Raw genomic sequence first — 16838 nt, 5'->3', positions numbered from 1 at the left:
ACTACAGCCCCAAACTCCTGGGCTCAAATGAGCCTCCTGACTCTGCCTCCCAAGTAGCTGGGACTACAGGCACATACCACCATGCCCAGCTTATTTACCTTTTTTTTTTGAGATGGAGTTTTGCTCTTGTTGCCCAGGCTGGAGGGCAATGGTGCAATCTTGGCTCACTGCCACCTCCACCTCCTGGGTTCAAGCAATTCCCCTGCCTCAGCCTCCTGAGTAACTGGGATTACACGCACCCGCCACCAGGCATGGCTAATTTTTGTATTTTTAGTAGAGACCGGGTTTCACTATGTTGGCCAGGCTGGTCTTGAACTCCTGACCTCAGGTGATCTGCCCGCCGCAGCTTCCCAAAGTGCTGAGATTACAGGCATGAGCCACCACACCCGGCCGATTTTTTGTATTTTTATTAGAGACAGGGTTTTGCCATGTTGCCCAGGCTTGTCTGGAACTCCTGAGCTCAGGAACTCCGCCCGCCTTGGCCTCCCATACTGCTAGGATTACAGGTGTGAGCCACAGCACTCAGCCTATTTCTTTTAAAGATACTGTTTTGCTTTGTTACCCAGGTTGGGCCTGAACTCCTGGGCTCAAACGATCCTCCCAGCTCAGCCTCCCAAGTGGCTGAGACTACAGGCACGTGACATTGCACCCAGCTGAAAAATTCTATGTTCCACAAATGCAGATATACAAAAAAGACATCTCTTCATTTATTGAGGAAGTTTTGACCTTTTTTTCTGACATACGCAATGCTTATACACAAAGCCAACGTGACGATGCACTTTTTTGGAGTCATATTTACAAAATACATAAAACAAATTATAACTCCGTAAAAGTATATAATTTAATTTATACTTTTAATACTGGAAATGATGCAAAGATGAAATATATAGCACAGTGAATTGTAAAAAATAGTGCTAGCAAAGTTACTGACTGGTTCGAAAGTAATTACTGTGCATGGTAGGATAAGAAGACACATACTTAGCCAGGCGTGGTGGCCTACGCCTGTAGCCCCAGCTACTCAGGAGGCTGAGGCAGGAGAATCACTTGAACCCAAGAGGTGGAGGTTGCAGTGAGCCAAGATGGCTGGGTGCAGTGGCACATACCTGTAGTTCTAGCTGGTTGAGACAGAGGCAGAAGGATCAGTTGAACTCAGGAGTTTGAGGCTGTAATACACTATGCTTGTGTCTGTGAATAGCCACTGCACTGTGGCTTGGGCAACACAGCAAGACTCCATCATATATATATAACATATTCATGTATATATAGTATTTATATATAATATATAGTTTTCATATATATAGTATTTATATATGTGAATAAGCTGACTAAATAGTGGAATAAAAAACTTAAGAAAAAACACAAAAACTAAAAATCAAATTTAACTTATGAAAAATGTATTACAGGAATAAATTCTGGGCAGTTAGTTGCACAGAGGTTGTCCATAAGACCTGGCTGACTTTTGCAGTAATTTAACTGTATTTTGAAGTCTTACCTCACAATTAATAGCTGTGATTAAAATGAAAAATAGGTTTTTTTTTCTTTTAGGGCATGGCTCTCCTTGTAGAATACATTCACATTTGACATATACTGACATGATATACACAGACATGAGCATTTCCTATTAAATTTGCCCATCTTTTGTGCCATACTTCTATGTTGTTTTGGGTACACAGAAATCCATTCCACGTGAAATCATATACAGACCACAGGTTTGGCACAAATAATACTGGTGATTGAACAGCAACACCATTGTGTATGTGTTTTTTTGTTTTGTTTTGTTTTTGAGACAGTCTTACTCTGTCACCCAGGCTGGAGTGCAGTGGCATGATCTCGGCTCACTGCAACCTCCACCTCCTGGGTTCAAGTGATTCTCCTGCCTCAGCCTCCCAAGTAGCTGGGACTATAGGTGTGAGCCACCACACCCAGCTAAGTATGTGTCTTCTTATCCTACCATGCACATAATTATTTTTGAACCAGTCAGTAATTTTGCTAGTTTTTAAAGGCAAATGTGGCTTTAATTCATTAAAAGCTCCTGGAATTTCATCAGCTGGAAGGAATGCCAGTGCAGACAAGTGATGCATTTTTATTTTCTTATTAGAGACACGGTCTTGCTCTGTCACCCAGGCTGGAGTGCAGTGACACAATCTCAGCTCACGGCAACCTCTGCCTCCCAGGTTCAAGTGATTTTCCTGCCTCAGCCTCCTGAGTAGCTGGGATTACAGGCGGGTGCCACCACACCCGGCTAATTTTTGTATTTGTGGTAGAGACAGGGTTTTGCCATGTTGGCCAGGCTGGTCTTGAACTCCTGACCTCAGGTAATCCACCCCCTTTGGCCTCCTGAAGTGCTGGGATTATAGGAGTGAGCCACTGCGCCCGGCCAAATGATGCATTTTTAAACGGAACTGTGCGTTGTTGTTGTATCATGTGACTAATCTACTCATCTGAATTTTCTGCCAAATGCAAATAAAAATAGGATGGGAATAGGTCCACCTAATATGATACAAGTAACATGCTACAGCTACCCTGCTTACAATAAAAAATGAACTTCCCCAGAATTCAGCTTTCAGGATTTCAACATGCTGAATTTTAATCTTCCAGGATTGTGATTTTCAGGATTTAGATATTAGGGATTTTTAGACTTTAGAGATTTTGATCTTTCAGGATTATGGCATTTGAGATTGTGTTTTTAGGGATTATGATTAGCACTGGTATGTGAGCAACCTATAATGCAATAAGAGCTCAGAGTAGGACTTCACAAGTAGATGGGCCTTCAACCTAGAATCGAAGAAAGAATAAGCTTCTCTGGATGGTAAGCTCCTTGAAGGCAGGGACTGTGTCTTTTTTTTTAACTATAATATTTCTAGGGCCCACAGAATGCCTAATAGATACCCAAATTATTTACTGAACAAATGGATAAGCAGAAGGGAAGTACAAGAGACCCTTCTGGGTTGGGGGGATAGTATGAACAAAGGTGAGAAGGCAAGAGTGTGGTTAGTTTGGGAGACAGACAATGAGTAATTTAGTTTGTCTACATTGTAAGGAGCCTATGGGGCCTATGGGAAATACTCAGAAATAGTTGGAGAGGATGACAGGGGCCAGATAGTAAAAAGGTTTTTTTTGTTTGTTTGTTTGTTTTTTGAAACAAGGTCTACAAGGATCTTGCTCTGTCACCCAGGCTGGAGCGCAGTGGCAAAATCATAGCTCACTCCAACCTCGACCTCCTTGGCTCAAACAGTCATCCTGCATAGCTAGGACTACAGGTATGCACCACTCTGCCAGGCCAATATTTAATTTTTTTTCCAGACTTCATAGTAGCAGAATTTTATTTAATTAAAAATGTTTTTTAAAAATTAGACATTACAAATTCAGAACCCACTATTTCAATTAACTGAAGAAAAATAGGAGGTTGGGCTAAGACTTTGACAAATTATATTATAAATCCATCCACAGTGTTACAAAATGAAAAGAACAAAAATAGCAATAGTTTATACATGTCTTTAAAAAAGCAAGTTTAGAAAAAGACCAGATTAAGTCAAGCCTAACCCTATAAATTATAAAAGAAAGAACCTTGAGATTCATCCAGTTGCTCACTTCCTCCTCTTTCCCATTTCCGTGGAGTCAGCCACTACTGTTGGTTCTTCAAAACTCCTTTTATGTGCCAACTTCTCTAAGAGAACTTCACTGACCCAAGGTCTCAATAAATACCATTATTGTGTTCTTCCAAAATCTCTATTATAGCACTTCTTATTTTTAAATTTTTTTTTTTTTTGAGACGGAGTTTTGCTCTGTCGCCCAGGCTGGAGTGCAGTGGCGTAATCTCGGCTCACTGCAAGCTCCGCCTCCCGGGTTGACGCCATTCTCCTGCCTCAGCCTCCCGAGTAGCTGGGATTACAGGCGCCCGCCACCATGCATGGCTAATTTTTTCTATTTTTAGTAGAGACAGGGTTTCACCGTGTTAGCCAGGATAGTCTTGTTCTCCTGACCTCACGATCCGCCCACCTCGGCCTCCCAAAGTGCTGGGATTACAGGCATGAGCCACCGTGCCCGGCCTATTTTTTTTTAAATGTTAATAATCAATTCATTATACTGATATTTACATTGTGGTATTTGCTGAGACAAACTACAGAAGGTATTGCAGAGTTCTCTTTTATTTCAATAGTTTTTGGGAACATGATTTTTGGTTACATGGATAAGTTCTTTAGTGGCAATTTCTGAGATTTTGGTGCACCCATCACCTAAGCAGTATTCACTGTACCTACTGTGTATTCTTTTATCCCTTACCCCCTCCCACCCTAACCCCCAAGCCCCCCAAATCCATTATATCATTCCTATGTCTTTGCATCCTCATAGCTTAGCTCCCACTTATGAGAACATACAATATTTGGTTTTCCATTCCCGAGTTACTTCACTTAAGAGTAATGGTCTCCACCTCCACCCAGGTTGCTGCGAATGCCATTATTTCATTCCTTTTTATGACTGAGTAGTAGTCCATGGTATATATATTCCACATTTTCTTTATCCACTCGTTGGTTGATAGGCATTTTTGTTTCATTTATCTTTTGTATTTTTTTTTGTTTCAATTTATTTTAGGTCTGTTCTGATCTTCGTTACTCTTTTCTTCTGCTGTGTTTGGGTTTGGTTTGTTATTTCTCTAGTTCCTTGAGGTGTGGCCTTAGATTGTCTATTTATGCTCTTGCAGACTTTTTTTTTTTTTTTTTTTTGAGACAAGGCCTCGCTCTATTGTCCAGACTGGAGTGCAGTGGCACAATCTTGGCTCATTGCAACCTCCGCCTCCTGGGCTCAAGCTATCTTCCCACCTCAGCCTCCCAAGTGGCTAGGACTACAGGCATATGCCACCACACCCAGCTAATTTTTGTATTTTTTGTAGAGACAGAGTTTGCCATGTTGCCCAGGCTGGTCTCACACTCCTAAGCTCAAGCAATCCACCTGTCTCAGCCTTCCAAAGTGCTAGGATTATAGGCATGAACCACCACACCAGGACTCTTTCAGACTTTTTGATGTAGACATTACATGCTATGAACTTTTCTCTTAGCACCACTTTTGCTATGTCCCAGGGGTTTAATAAATTGTGTCACTATTATCGTTTAGTTCCAAGAATTTTTTAAATTTCCATCTTGATTTCATTGTTGACCCAAAGATTATTCAAGACCAGATTATTTAATGTCCATAGTTTCGAGCGTTCCTTTTGGAGTTAATTTCCAGTTTTATTCCACTGTGGTCTGAGAGGATACTTGATATAATTTTCATTTTCCTAAATTTATTGAGACTTGTTTTGTGACCTATCATGTGGTCTATCTTGGAGAATGTTCCATGTGCTGATAAAAGAATGTATATTCTGCAGTGGTTTGGATCCATTGTTGGGGAGCTAGTGTGGTCTTTTGAGGGTGTTATAGAACCTAGTTTTGTCATATTAGCAAAATTACTTTTCTGATTCCTTCTCATTTGGGTAGACTATTTCAGTGGAAAAATCTGGAACTCAAAGCCTGATGTTCAGATTTATTTATACCACAGAGTGATCCCTTGATGTGGTGCTCTCCCCCTTCCCCTAGGGATAGGGCTTCCTTAGAGCTGGACTGCAGTGATAATTACTGCTCTTTTGGGTCTAGCTACCCAGTGGAGCTACCAGGCCCTGGGCTGGTTCTGGGGAATATCTGCAAAGAGTCCTGTGATGGATTCCTCTTCAGGTCTCCCAGCCATGGATAATAGCACCTGCTCTGGTGGAGGTGACAAGGGAGTGAAGTACACTCCGTGAGAGTCCTTGGTTGCAGATATGTTTGGTGGGCTGGCTCTCTCAAATGCTGGTTATGCTAGCAGCGAAACTGTCATGTGGATAGACGCAGGACCTCTGGTTAGCCAGGATGTTGCAGGCAGTGGAATTACCCAGTCTGCCATTGATGGGCATTTAGATTGGTTCTATGTCTTTACTATTGTGATTACTGCTGCAGTGAACATATGCATGCATGTGTCTTTATGGTAGAGTGATTTATATTCCTTTGGGTATATAACCAATAATGGGATTGCTGGGTTAAATAGTAGTTCTGTTTTAAGTTCTTTGAGAAATCACCAAACTGCTTTCCACAGTGGCTGAACTAATTTACATTCCCACTAGTATTGTATAAGTGGTCCCTTTTCTCCACATCTTTGCCATCATCTGTGATGTTTTTGACTTTTAAATAATAGCATTCTAACTGCTGTGAGATGGTATCTCATTGTGGTTATTTGCATTGCTCTAATGATTAGTGATGCTGAGCATTCTTTTCATATGCTTGTTGGCCACCATATGTCTTCTTTTGAAAAATGTATGTTCATGTCCTTTGCCCACTTTCTAATGGGGCTGTTTGTTTTTTGCTTGTTAATTTAAGTTCCTTATAGCTTCTGGATATTAGACCTTTGACAGATGCATAGCTTGCAAATATTTTCTCCCATTCTGTGGGTTGTCTGTTCACTCTGCTGATAGGTTTTGTTGTTGTTGTTGTTCTTTGCTATGCTCTTTAATTAGGTGCCATTTGTCAATTTTTGCTTTTGCTGCAATTGCTTTTGGGGTCTTCGTCATGAAATCTTTGCCAGGGCCTGTGTCCAGAATGGTATTTCCTAGGTTTTCTAGAGGTTTTATAGTTTTAGGTTTTACTTTTAAGTCTTTAACCCATGTTGAGTTGATTTTTGTAGATGGTGTAAGGAAGAAGTCCAGCTTCAATCTTCTGCATATGGCTTGCCAGTTATTCCAGTGCCATTTATTGAATAGGGAGTCCTTTCCCCATTGCTTTTGTCAACTTTGTTGAGTATCAGATGGTTGTAGGTGTACGTTTTTATTTCTGAGCTCTCTATTCTGTTCCATTGGACTATGTGTCTGTTTTTATATCAGTACCATGCTGTTCTGGTGACTGTAGCCTTAAAGTATAGTTTGAAGTTGGGTAACAGTGATGCCTCCAGCTTTGTTCTTTTGCTTATGATTGCGTTGGCTATTCAGGCTCTTTTTTGGTTCCATATGAATTTTAGAATAGTTTTTTTCTAATTCTGAGAAGAATGTCATTGGTAGTTTGATAGGGATAGCACTGAATCTGTAGATTGCTTTGGGCAGTATGACCATTTAAACAATATTGATTCTTCTTATCCATGAGCATAGAGTATTTTTCCATTTGCGTTATCTCTGATTTCTTTGAGCAGTGTTGTAATTCTCGCTGTAGAGATCTTTCACCTCCCTGATTAGCTGTATTCCTAGGTATTTTGTTTGTGTGTGTGTGTGTGTGTGCGCGTGTGTGTGTCTGTTCTGAATGAGATCATACTCTTCATTTGGCACTCAGTTTGGATACTGTTGGTGTATAGAAATGCTACTGATATTTGTACATTGATTTTGCACCCTGAAACTTTACTGAAGTTGTTTATAAGATCTAGGATCTTTTGGCCAGATACTATGGGGTTTTCTAGGTATAAAATTATTTTGTATTTTGTATTTTTATTTATCAATTTACTTTTTCTTATGCTACCTTGTCCAAGATCTAGTTATAACATTATATCATCTGCAAATATAGTTTGACTTCTTTTCTTCCTATTTGGATGCCTTTTACTTCTTTTTCTTGCCTGATTGTTCTGGTTAGGAATTCCAGTACTACGCTGAGTAGGAGCCGTGAGAGTGAGCATTCTTATCTTGTTCCAGTTCTCAGGTAGAATGCTTCTAACTTTTACCCATACCGTATGATGTTGGCTGTGGGTTTGTCATAGATGGCTGTTATTATTTTGAGATACGTTCTTTCAGTGCCTAGTTTGTTGAGGATTTTCAACATGAAGCAATGTTGAATTTTATCAGAAGTCTTTTCTGCATCTATGGAGATGATCATGTGGTTTTTATTTTTAGTTTTCTTTATGTGGTCAGGGTGTCCTATTTCAGAGCCTTTGGGTACTGCTTTGTGAAGAAAGACCTAGTGTTCTCTATGAGCCAAAAAACCCCCTTCTTTTTCAACTCCCTTCCAGCTTACTCTACCTATGTCTGTTAACTGTTTTCTTACTCAATTTGTATTGTATTTATTTATTTTGTATACAGAGTGCCACTCTGTCACCCAGGCTGGAGTGCAGTGGTATGATCATAACTCACAACAGCCTGGAACTCCTGGGCTCAAGTGCTCCTCTCACCTCAGCCTCCTGAGTAGCTAGGACTACAGGCACACATTAGCATGCCCAGCTAATTTTTTTATTTTTTATTTTTGTAGAGATGGTCTCACCATCTTCCTCAGGCTGATCTTGAACTTCTGGACTCAAGCAATCCTCCCACCTTGACCTCCCAAAGTGCTAGGATTACAGGCATGAGCTACTGTGCCCAGCCAGTTTATATCATTTCATAAATTTTACTTTACCTACCTTTTGTTAGCTTGGATTTTCTGGTGTTTTTTGTTTTTGTTTTTTGTTTTTAGAGTCTCGCTCTGTCACCAGGCTGGAGTGCAGTGGCGCAATCTCGGGTCACTGCAACCTCCGCCTCCCGGGTTCAAGTGATTCTCCTGCCTCAGCCTCCCAAGTAGCTGGGACTACAGGTGCCTGCCAACATGCCTGGCTAATTTTTTGTAGAGACGGGGTTTCACCATGTTGGCCAGGATGGTCTTCATCTCTTGACCTCGTGATCCACCCACCTCGGCCTCCCAAAGTGCTGGGATTACAGGCGTGAGCCACTGCACCCGGCCAGATTTTCCAGTTCTTAAAATAACAGTTGTGTTTACTTCCCAATTCCTTCCATTTTCCATACTTGACTAACCTAGCAAATCTAAATTGCAATTAAATTGGCTTTCATGACTGCATTTCAGAATCTTGTAATGGAAATGTTAATGGCATGAGCATTCGTTTAAGTTGGCTAAAGCCTCCTTTGCATGCTAAATGTGCGTTTGTCATCCTTCCATCTCATCCACCCATCCAAAAGTCATTATTAAGTCTTTTCCCCTCTGGGATATACCAAGCAAATATAAGACACGGCACCCAGTGGTAAGCAAGCTGTGTTCTCTAACCTAATGATTGCCCCTTTGATGGTGGGTAGAGACCCATATTGAAGACTAGTGGTGGTTTGGGCTTAGAGTGATTCATCTCCTTAAGAATCATCAGTCTTCTTTCCTTATTACCATCTCTCCACTTCTACTCTTAACATTATTTTTTTCTTTCCTATTTCTTGAATACAATCATATATTATAAAAACTGAAGATAGGCAGTACTGAGCTGGAACCTTGACTCAGCTATTTTCTATGTGAGTGTTCTTGAGAATACTTACTGTATTAGTCCATTCTCACATTGCTATAAAGAAATACCTGAGACTGGGTAATTTACAAAGAAAAGAGGTTTAATCAGCTCATGATTCTGCAGGAAGCATAGTGGCATCTGCTTCTGGGGAGGCCTCAGGAAACTACAATCATGGCAGAAGGTGAAGGGGAAGCAGGCACATCTTACATGGGTGGAGCAGGAGCAAAATAGAGAATGTTGAGGTGCTACACACTTTTAAACAACTGGATCTCGTGAGAACACGCTATCACAGGAACAGCTTCAAGAGGATGGTGCCAAATCATTCATGAGAAACTGCCCCCATGATCCAGTCACCTCCCACCAGGCCCCACCTCCAACACTGGGGATTACAATTCAACATGAGATTTGGTGGGGACACAGATCCAAACCATATCATTTACCCTCTCTGATATTCAAGATCCTCATATATAAAATTGGGATAATAGTGTCTGGGCATTTTAGGACTAGAGAAGATATGAAAAATACCTGATACTTGATGTTCTTTACTAATTTTTATTGCTGTTATTATTGTATAATCATTGTTTCCATTTTCTCAACAGCATGAGAGACTTTTTAGATAGTGCTCAGTGCTCGATGTTATGATAGAGTGAGGTAAAGTATGGGTATCATAGGAATGGAATTGGTAGTTATTAACTAGAGAATCATAGGTCAGACATCTCAAGGACATCAGAGACCCAAGAATGCCCCATACTGCAGAAGAACTCATGAGAACTTTAAATAGGACAAATTTCCTTTAGTTGCCTACTTTGATTTCTTCCTAGTAATGGGCGTGCATGTTTCAATGTTCTTAGCTATTCAAATATGTGTACAGGTGAAAGCTTTGTTTAAAGTTTTAAAGTGGACCCACTTAATATACTCAACATGTTTTCTAGTTTTGTGCTCACTTTACCAACATTGGCAGTGTTTTGCCATAAGGGCAGAATTCAGCAACAGCTTCGTAGATAAACTGCCAAGACAGATTTGAAATCACATGCCGAATAGTGTGGACTAGGTTAATAAATAGGGTTTTCCAAATGTACTATCACCCCAAACCTCATCATTTGGCCCTTTCTAGGGTCCAGAAATCTTGCTACTACTTCTTACATTTCAGAAATCTTACACACATGCTGTGATAATCTTGTCCACCTTTGCCTTATTTTAACCTATATTTTTACCCATACCAATAAGAACTACTGAGAGAGAAGGTTTGGTATAGTTATTTTACATGGATTTATTTGCACTATTTGAATTTCAAATTAGAATCACTTTTCTAAAATCTTTCAAAAATTGTTCGAGTATGGAAGAAGTTATTGGAGTAGTGTTTCCCGTCAGTGCTTAAATACTTTATTATTATAATTCTGAAATTATTTCTACTGAGAATTAATGAGAAAACATTTACTGAGAAGCAAAAGAATAAAAGAAATATTTGATTATATTTATTCTTAGTGAGTTTTTTCTAGCTGCTATTGAAGACTATATGAATCTGAACAGTATGAGGAAACTATAGAACTACAGAAATACTGTGTCAAGGCCGGGCGTGGTGGCTCACACCTGTAATCCCAGCATTTTGAGAGGCCGAGGCGGGCGGATCATGAGGTCAGGAGATCGAGACCATCCTGGCTAACACGGTGAAACCCCGTCTCTACTAAAAATACAAAAAATTCGCCGGGCATGGTGGCGGGCACCTGTAGTCCCAGCTACTCGGGAGGCTAAGGCAGGAGAATGGTGTAAACCCGGGAGGTGGAGGTTGCAGTGAGCCGGGGACGCACCACTGCACTCCAGCCTGGGCAACAATGCGAGACTCTGTCTCAAAAAAAAAAAAAGAAAAAAGAAAGAAAGAAAAAAAGAAATACTGTGTCAATAGAAATACCAAGTTTTAACAAGCACAAAGCCAAGAAAATCAGTGATGCTAGATACTGAATTTCTATGGCACTGATCTTTGGACACCCAGCAGGAATAAACTACTGAGTGCAGATACCATGGCAATGCAATTAAATTATTCTAGTGTTTTAAGATTTAAGACATCCAGTTAGTCAATCATTTTAGTTGATATTTTTGTAATGTTGCCTAATCTTGTTTTGGCTGATTTCTACACCTAAAGCATAGTGTTTGGTATATTGTAGGCGAGTGCTCAGAAAATTTTTTTTTGACTAATTTCTAGTGATAAAGTGCTTGCCAAAAATACCCTTTCATGGAAGCTGGTATCCTTGAACAACCCAGTCCTCATAATAACACCAGGTTTCTAGTTGGAAAAAAACACGTTTAAGTATGTCATATTTTGGGGAGCCATTAAAAATGGCATCTTTACCGTGCTTGTTTTTTCTCTTTGCAAGCAACACACCATGTGTGTGAGCTGTTTATTGAAAGCCAAGTCTTTTTAAACATTTGACTTTTTTGCCTGCACATACCCAATTTTGTTTATACTAGGACTTAGGCATTTGCCAGTACATACATATGTAGCTAGGAAAGCATGATAGTCTTACATAGTGCCCTGCAAAGGAGCTACAACTGGGAGAAAATAGGTTAAATGAGCTATCATCACAGAATTTCAGAAGATAATTGTCTCTGTTCAGTTAATTTATCAAAGGGAAGCAGCTCCACCTAGAATTACAAATCAAGACTATCAGGTAACATGAGTAAAAGATGCCCAGGAAAGATTTGGGGTCAAGTTCTTAGTTCTTTATATCAAGAGCCTTGTGCAGGGGGTGAATGGTAAAAAAAAAAACAGTACAGACTTTGCCTTAAGGAGTTTGGACTATGGTTAGTAAACCAGATAAAACAACTGAGGATTGTGAACAATGAGATGTTCTTTGAGGGAGAGATTCACTGGGTAGTAGAATGGTCAGGAAAAGCCTTTAAAAAAGGACAGGACCTAAGCTGGCTTTTGAGGGTTAGTACAGAAGAGGAAGGATAGCATCTCAAGGAATTGACTGTTCTTGGGACGTCTGAAGAAATAGTGAGTAGACCAGTCCATCTGGTTGTTTGGACACAAAGAAAGGGTGGGAGATAATATGAGAAGCTTGTTTGGGGTCAGATTGTATGTGATACTTTTGAAGGTCTGTCTGAGGAACTTGGACTTTATCATACAGACAGCCCATTAAAAGCGGAGGTTATGGGTTGTTGTGGTGGTGGTTTTAATTTTAGTTTGGAGTAATGTTTAATGTGCAGTATGGATTTAGAAGCTCAGGAGAGTTAGTGGTGAAGAAAAATGATTAGTTTATTTCAAAAATGGTAGCTCTACTTTTTTTTTTTTTTTTTTGAGATGGAGTTTTGCTCTTGGTGCCCAAGCTGGAGTGCAATGTTACGGTCTCGGCTCACTGCAACCTCTGCCTCCTGGGTTCAAGCAATTCTCCTGCTTCAGACTCCCGAGTAGCTGGGATTACAGGTGCGCACCACCACGCCTGGCTAATTTTTTGTATTTTTATTTATTTTTATTTTTATTTCTGTTTTGAGACGGAGTCTCGCTCTGTTGCCCAGGCTGGAGTGCAGCGGCACAATCTCGGCTCACTGCAACCTCCACCCCCTGGCTTCAAGCGATTCTCCTGCCTCAGCCTCCTGAGTAGCTGGGGTTACAGGTGCATGCCACCACGCCCGGCTAATTTTTGTATTTTTAGTAGAGACGGGGTTTCACCATGTTGGTTAGGCTGGTCTTAAACTCCTGACTTCGTGATCTGCCCACCTCAGCCTCCCAAAGTGCTGGGATTACAGGCGTGAGCCACTGCGCCTGGCAATTTTTTGTATTTTTAGTAGAAACGAGGTTTCACCATGTTAGCCAGGCTGGTCTTGAACTCCTGACCTCAGGTGATCTGCCCACCTCTGCCTCCCAAAGTGCTGGGATTACAGGCATGAGTCACCAATCCCAGTCGATAGCTCTGCCTTTTATAGTGACAATGCAGGTTATCTTGTGTGGAGGTTCCTATCAATCAGCCTGTACAGGTAGCACCAGTGTATAACAATCTCTTGGCCAGTCAGCACTGGTGCTTCATGCTGCTTTCCTAAATTTTTTTTTTTTCTTGAGACGGAGTCTTGCTCTGTTGCCCAGGCTGGAGTGCAGTGGTGCTATCTTGGCTCACTGCAACCGCCACCTCCCAGGTTCAAGTGATTCTCTTGCTTCAGCCTCCTGAGTAGCTGGGATTACAGGTACGCACCACCATGCCCAGCTAATTTTTGTATTTTTAGTACAGATGGGGTTTCACCATGTTGGCCAGGCTGGTCTCGAACTGGTTAACCTCAGGTGATCCACTGGCTTGGCCTTCCAAAATACTGAGATTACAGGTGTGAGCCACCACGCCTGGCCTGCTTTCCTAAATTTGAATTGGTTGCAAATCTGTTTTGTTTGCTCCATCATTGTCTGTCATTAACATACTATTTATTTATTTTCAAAAGTATAAACTTATATGGAATTTCTGTAGGGGTTAAAGTAGACACTAGGTTACCAAGGCATAATTTCCCAAGACTTGGAGACCTGTGATCACTGGGAGGATTTTTGGATCTTCATCTGAACTTAGCTATATTAAACATTGAAACAATCCTACAAAATGCCTAGATGAGACAGGTTTACAGGTAAGTTTTATCAGACCTTCATGGAACAGATAAACCATAGAAGAATTAAACTGTTTTAGAGAAGAGATAAAGTGGGAAAGCTGCTATCTCAGGTTTTGAGGTTAGTATAATCTTGGTACAAAACAGGGAAGGTCAGTATATTATAAGAAAATGAAAGGCTAATCTTCTAAAAATGGATTTGAAACATCTAAACAGTACTAGCAAATTGAATGTATTATTGTATTAAAAAACAAAACATCAAGACCAAATAGTTTGTTTAAATTATTATATGCAAGGATGGTTTCATATCAGAAAATACATCACTGATATCATCCAACATATTAATTTTTAAAAGGGGAAGTTCTTCTTATTTTCTTAATAGGTTCAGAAGAAAACATTATATGAACTTTAATATTTAGTCTGATTAAATTTTTTTCACAAAGCTAGAAATAAAAAACTTTCTTAACCTAAAGTTAACCAAAACTTCCTTTGGTAGACATCACACTTAACAGTAAAACTACAGACCTGTTCCCTCTCAAGTTAAGAACAGTACATGGTGCCCACTATCAGCCTTAATATTTACTAATCAACTGAACTTCCTGGTTAATTCCAGAAGACAAGAAAGAGAGGACCAAGCTGTCTATATTTGAAGACTATGTAGACATCCATAGAAAATTCAAGAGAATCCGCCAGGCGCGGTGGCTCACGCCTGTAATCTCAGCACTTTGGAAGGCTGAGGTGGGCAGATCACCTGAGGTCAGGAGTTCGAGACCAGCCTGACCAACATGGAGAAACCCCATCTCTACTAAAAATACAAAATTAGCCGGGCATTGTGTTGCATGCCTGTAATCCCAGCTACTTGGGAGGCTGAAGCAGGAGAATCACTTGAACCCGGGAGGCGAGGTTGCAGTGAGCCAAGATCGTGCCATTGCACTCCAGCCTGGGCAACAAGAGCGAAACACCATCTTAAAAAAAAAAAAAAAAAATTCAAGAGAATCCACAAATTATTAGAACTAATAATAATAGTTCTGCAAAGTTGCTGAGTTTCAGATCAGCAACCTTTTGATTCAACCATACAAAATTATAATTTATGTAGGTCAAAATGGTCGTTAAATATTTATTTGCAGTTTCATATGATTAAACCTAATACAGAAATCAATCACATTCCTGTCTACCAGCAATAATCATTTAGTAAATGTATACTTTTTTAAAGATTCTATTCACAGTAGCCACAAAAAAACTATAAAGTATCCAGGAAATATCTAAACAAGAAATATATATCTTGGGGAGAAAACATAATCAAAAGACCTGGATAAACAGAGAGATAGCATGTTCATGGATGGGAGGACTTCATATAATAAAGAGGTACTTTTCCCTAAATAAGTTTATAAATTCAATAAATGCCAATCAAAATTTCAAATGATTAAGGGTGAGGCTAGGAGGAAAAAATCCAGATGTATTGACAACCTAAGTGTAAACTTCAAACTTTTAGAAGAAACTGTTGGCAAGTACCTTTATTACCTTGGCATAAGAAAGGATTTCATAAACAAAAGATGAAATTATAAGATGCGTCATATGATTGTATTAACTATAAATCTTATGTATGACAAAAGATGCCTTAAACAAAAGACAAATTGCAGACAGAGGATATTTACAACACATCTGACTGCCAGAGGCCTTGTATTCAGAATATATAAAGAACTCTAATCATTTAATATGAAAAATATAAAACAGCCTAATCAAAAAATAGGCAAAGCTTGATCTCTTGGAATATGTAATGCCTATTATTTTGTTTCTGCCAGTATTAAATATGATGTTTCTATTGATAGCACCTTCAAAGCAGCTTAGTTTTTTGAGACAGAGTCTTGCTCTGTCTCCCAGGCTGGAGTGCAGTGGTGCCATCTTGGCTCACTGCAACCTCCGCCTCCCGGGTTCAAGCAATTCTCCTGCCTCAGCCTCCCAAGTAGCTGGGACTACAGGCACATACCACCATGCCTGGCTAATTTTTTTTTTTGTATTTTTAGTAGAGATGGGGTTTCCCCATGTTGGCTAGGCTGGTCTCGATCTCCTGACCTTGTGATCTGCCCGCCTCGGCCTCCCAAAGTGCTGGGATTACAGGTGTGAGCCACCACGCCCAGCCGCAGCTTAGTTCTTATTAGTTTTGGTAAGTTCTTATGTGAGTGGTAGCTTTAGTGGTGATTATATGTTTTGTCAGCTGACAGTAGAGAAAAAATAGCCAATAGATATATGAAAGAATGTTCAATTTTACTTTAGTAATTTAGAAAATGTAAATTTAAAAAATTTTAAATTCTGAGAGTGGTCAATCAAATTTGAGTAAGCCAGCTTTGTAATTCATCTCACAGCTCAGCCATGTACCAGCAGTGCAACCTTGGAGAAGTTTCTTTACTTCTCTGAGCCTGTTTATTTTGTTTAAAATGGGGTTAAAATTATTGCCTCATTAGATTGTTGAGAAAAATAAATGACATATATTAAGTTTCAGAACAGTGCCTGGATGTAGTAAGTGTTCAATAAATGATAGCTGATTTAATTATTTGTAATGCAACTTAATTATCAAAATACCAAAAAGTATCCGGACCCAGGCAAATTTTTTTTTTTTTGGAGACAGAGTCTTGCTCTATTGCCCCTTGCTCTATTGCCCAGGCTGGAGGGTAGTGGTGCAATCTTGGCTCACTGCAACTTCTGCCTTCTGGGTTCAAGCAATTCTCCTACCTCAGCCTCCCAAGTAGCTGGGACTACAGGTGCCCACCACCACTCCTGGCTAATTTTTGTATTTTTAGTAGAGACGGGGTTTCACCATGTTGTCCAGGCTGGTCTCAAACTCCTGACCTCAAGTGATCCATCCGCCTCGGCCTCCCAAAGTCCTGGGATTACAGGCGTGAGCCACTGTGCCCGGCCTGACTATATTCTACTTGGAGAAATCTTAAATAAATGGGGAGTAACCTACCTCTGAAAATGCCAGCTAGCTAGCTTCTTACTCAGAGCCCTCCCAGGTGGCATTACCT

At 40.2% G+C, this 16838-nt stretch overlaps 1 protein-coding gene and 1 non-coding gene across 26 annotated transcripts in view; one reads left to right on the top strand and one right to left on the bottom strand.

The window, feature by feature from the left end:
* USP49 (ubiquitin specific peptidase 49) overlaps positions 1 to 16838 on the top strand; it is a 103999-nt gene that overhangs the window by 49840 nt on the left and 37321 nt on the right. The gene's annotated exons all lie outside the window — the stretch shown is intronic.
* On the bottom strand, positions 11124 to 11263 carry LOC112209659 (small nucleolar RNA SNORA8). The gene has a single exon (XR_002944482.1). It is a non-coding gene; the product is annotated as a small nucleolar RNA SNORA8 (small nucleolar RNA).

Source organism: Pan troglodytes, chromosome 5 (assembly GCF_028858775.2).
Source record: "Pan troglodytes isolate AG18354 chromosome 5, NHGRI_mPanTro3-v2.0_pri, whole genome shotgun sequence".
Lineage (NCBI taxonomy): Eukaryota > Metazoa > Chordata > Mammalia > Primates > Hominidae > Pan > Pan troglodytes.
This window is presented reverse-complemented; position numbering and strand designations above follow the sequence as displayed.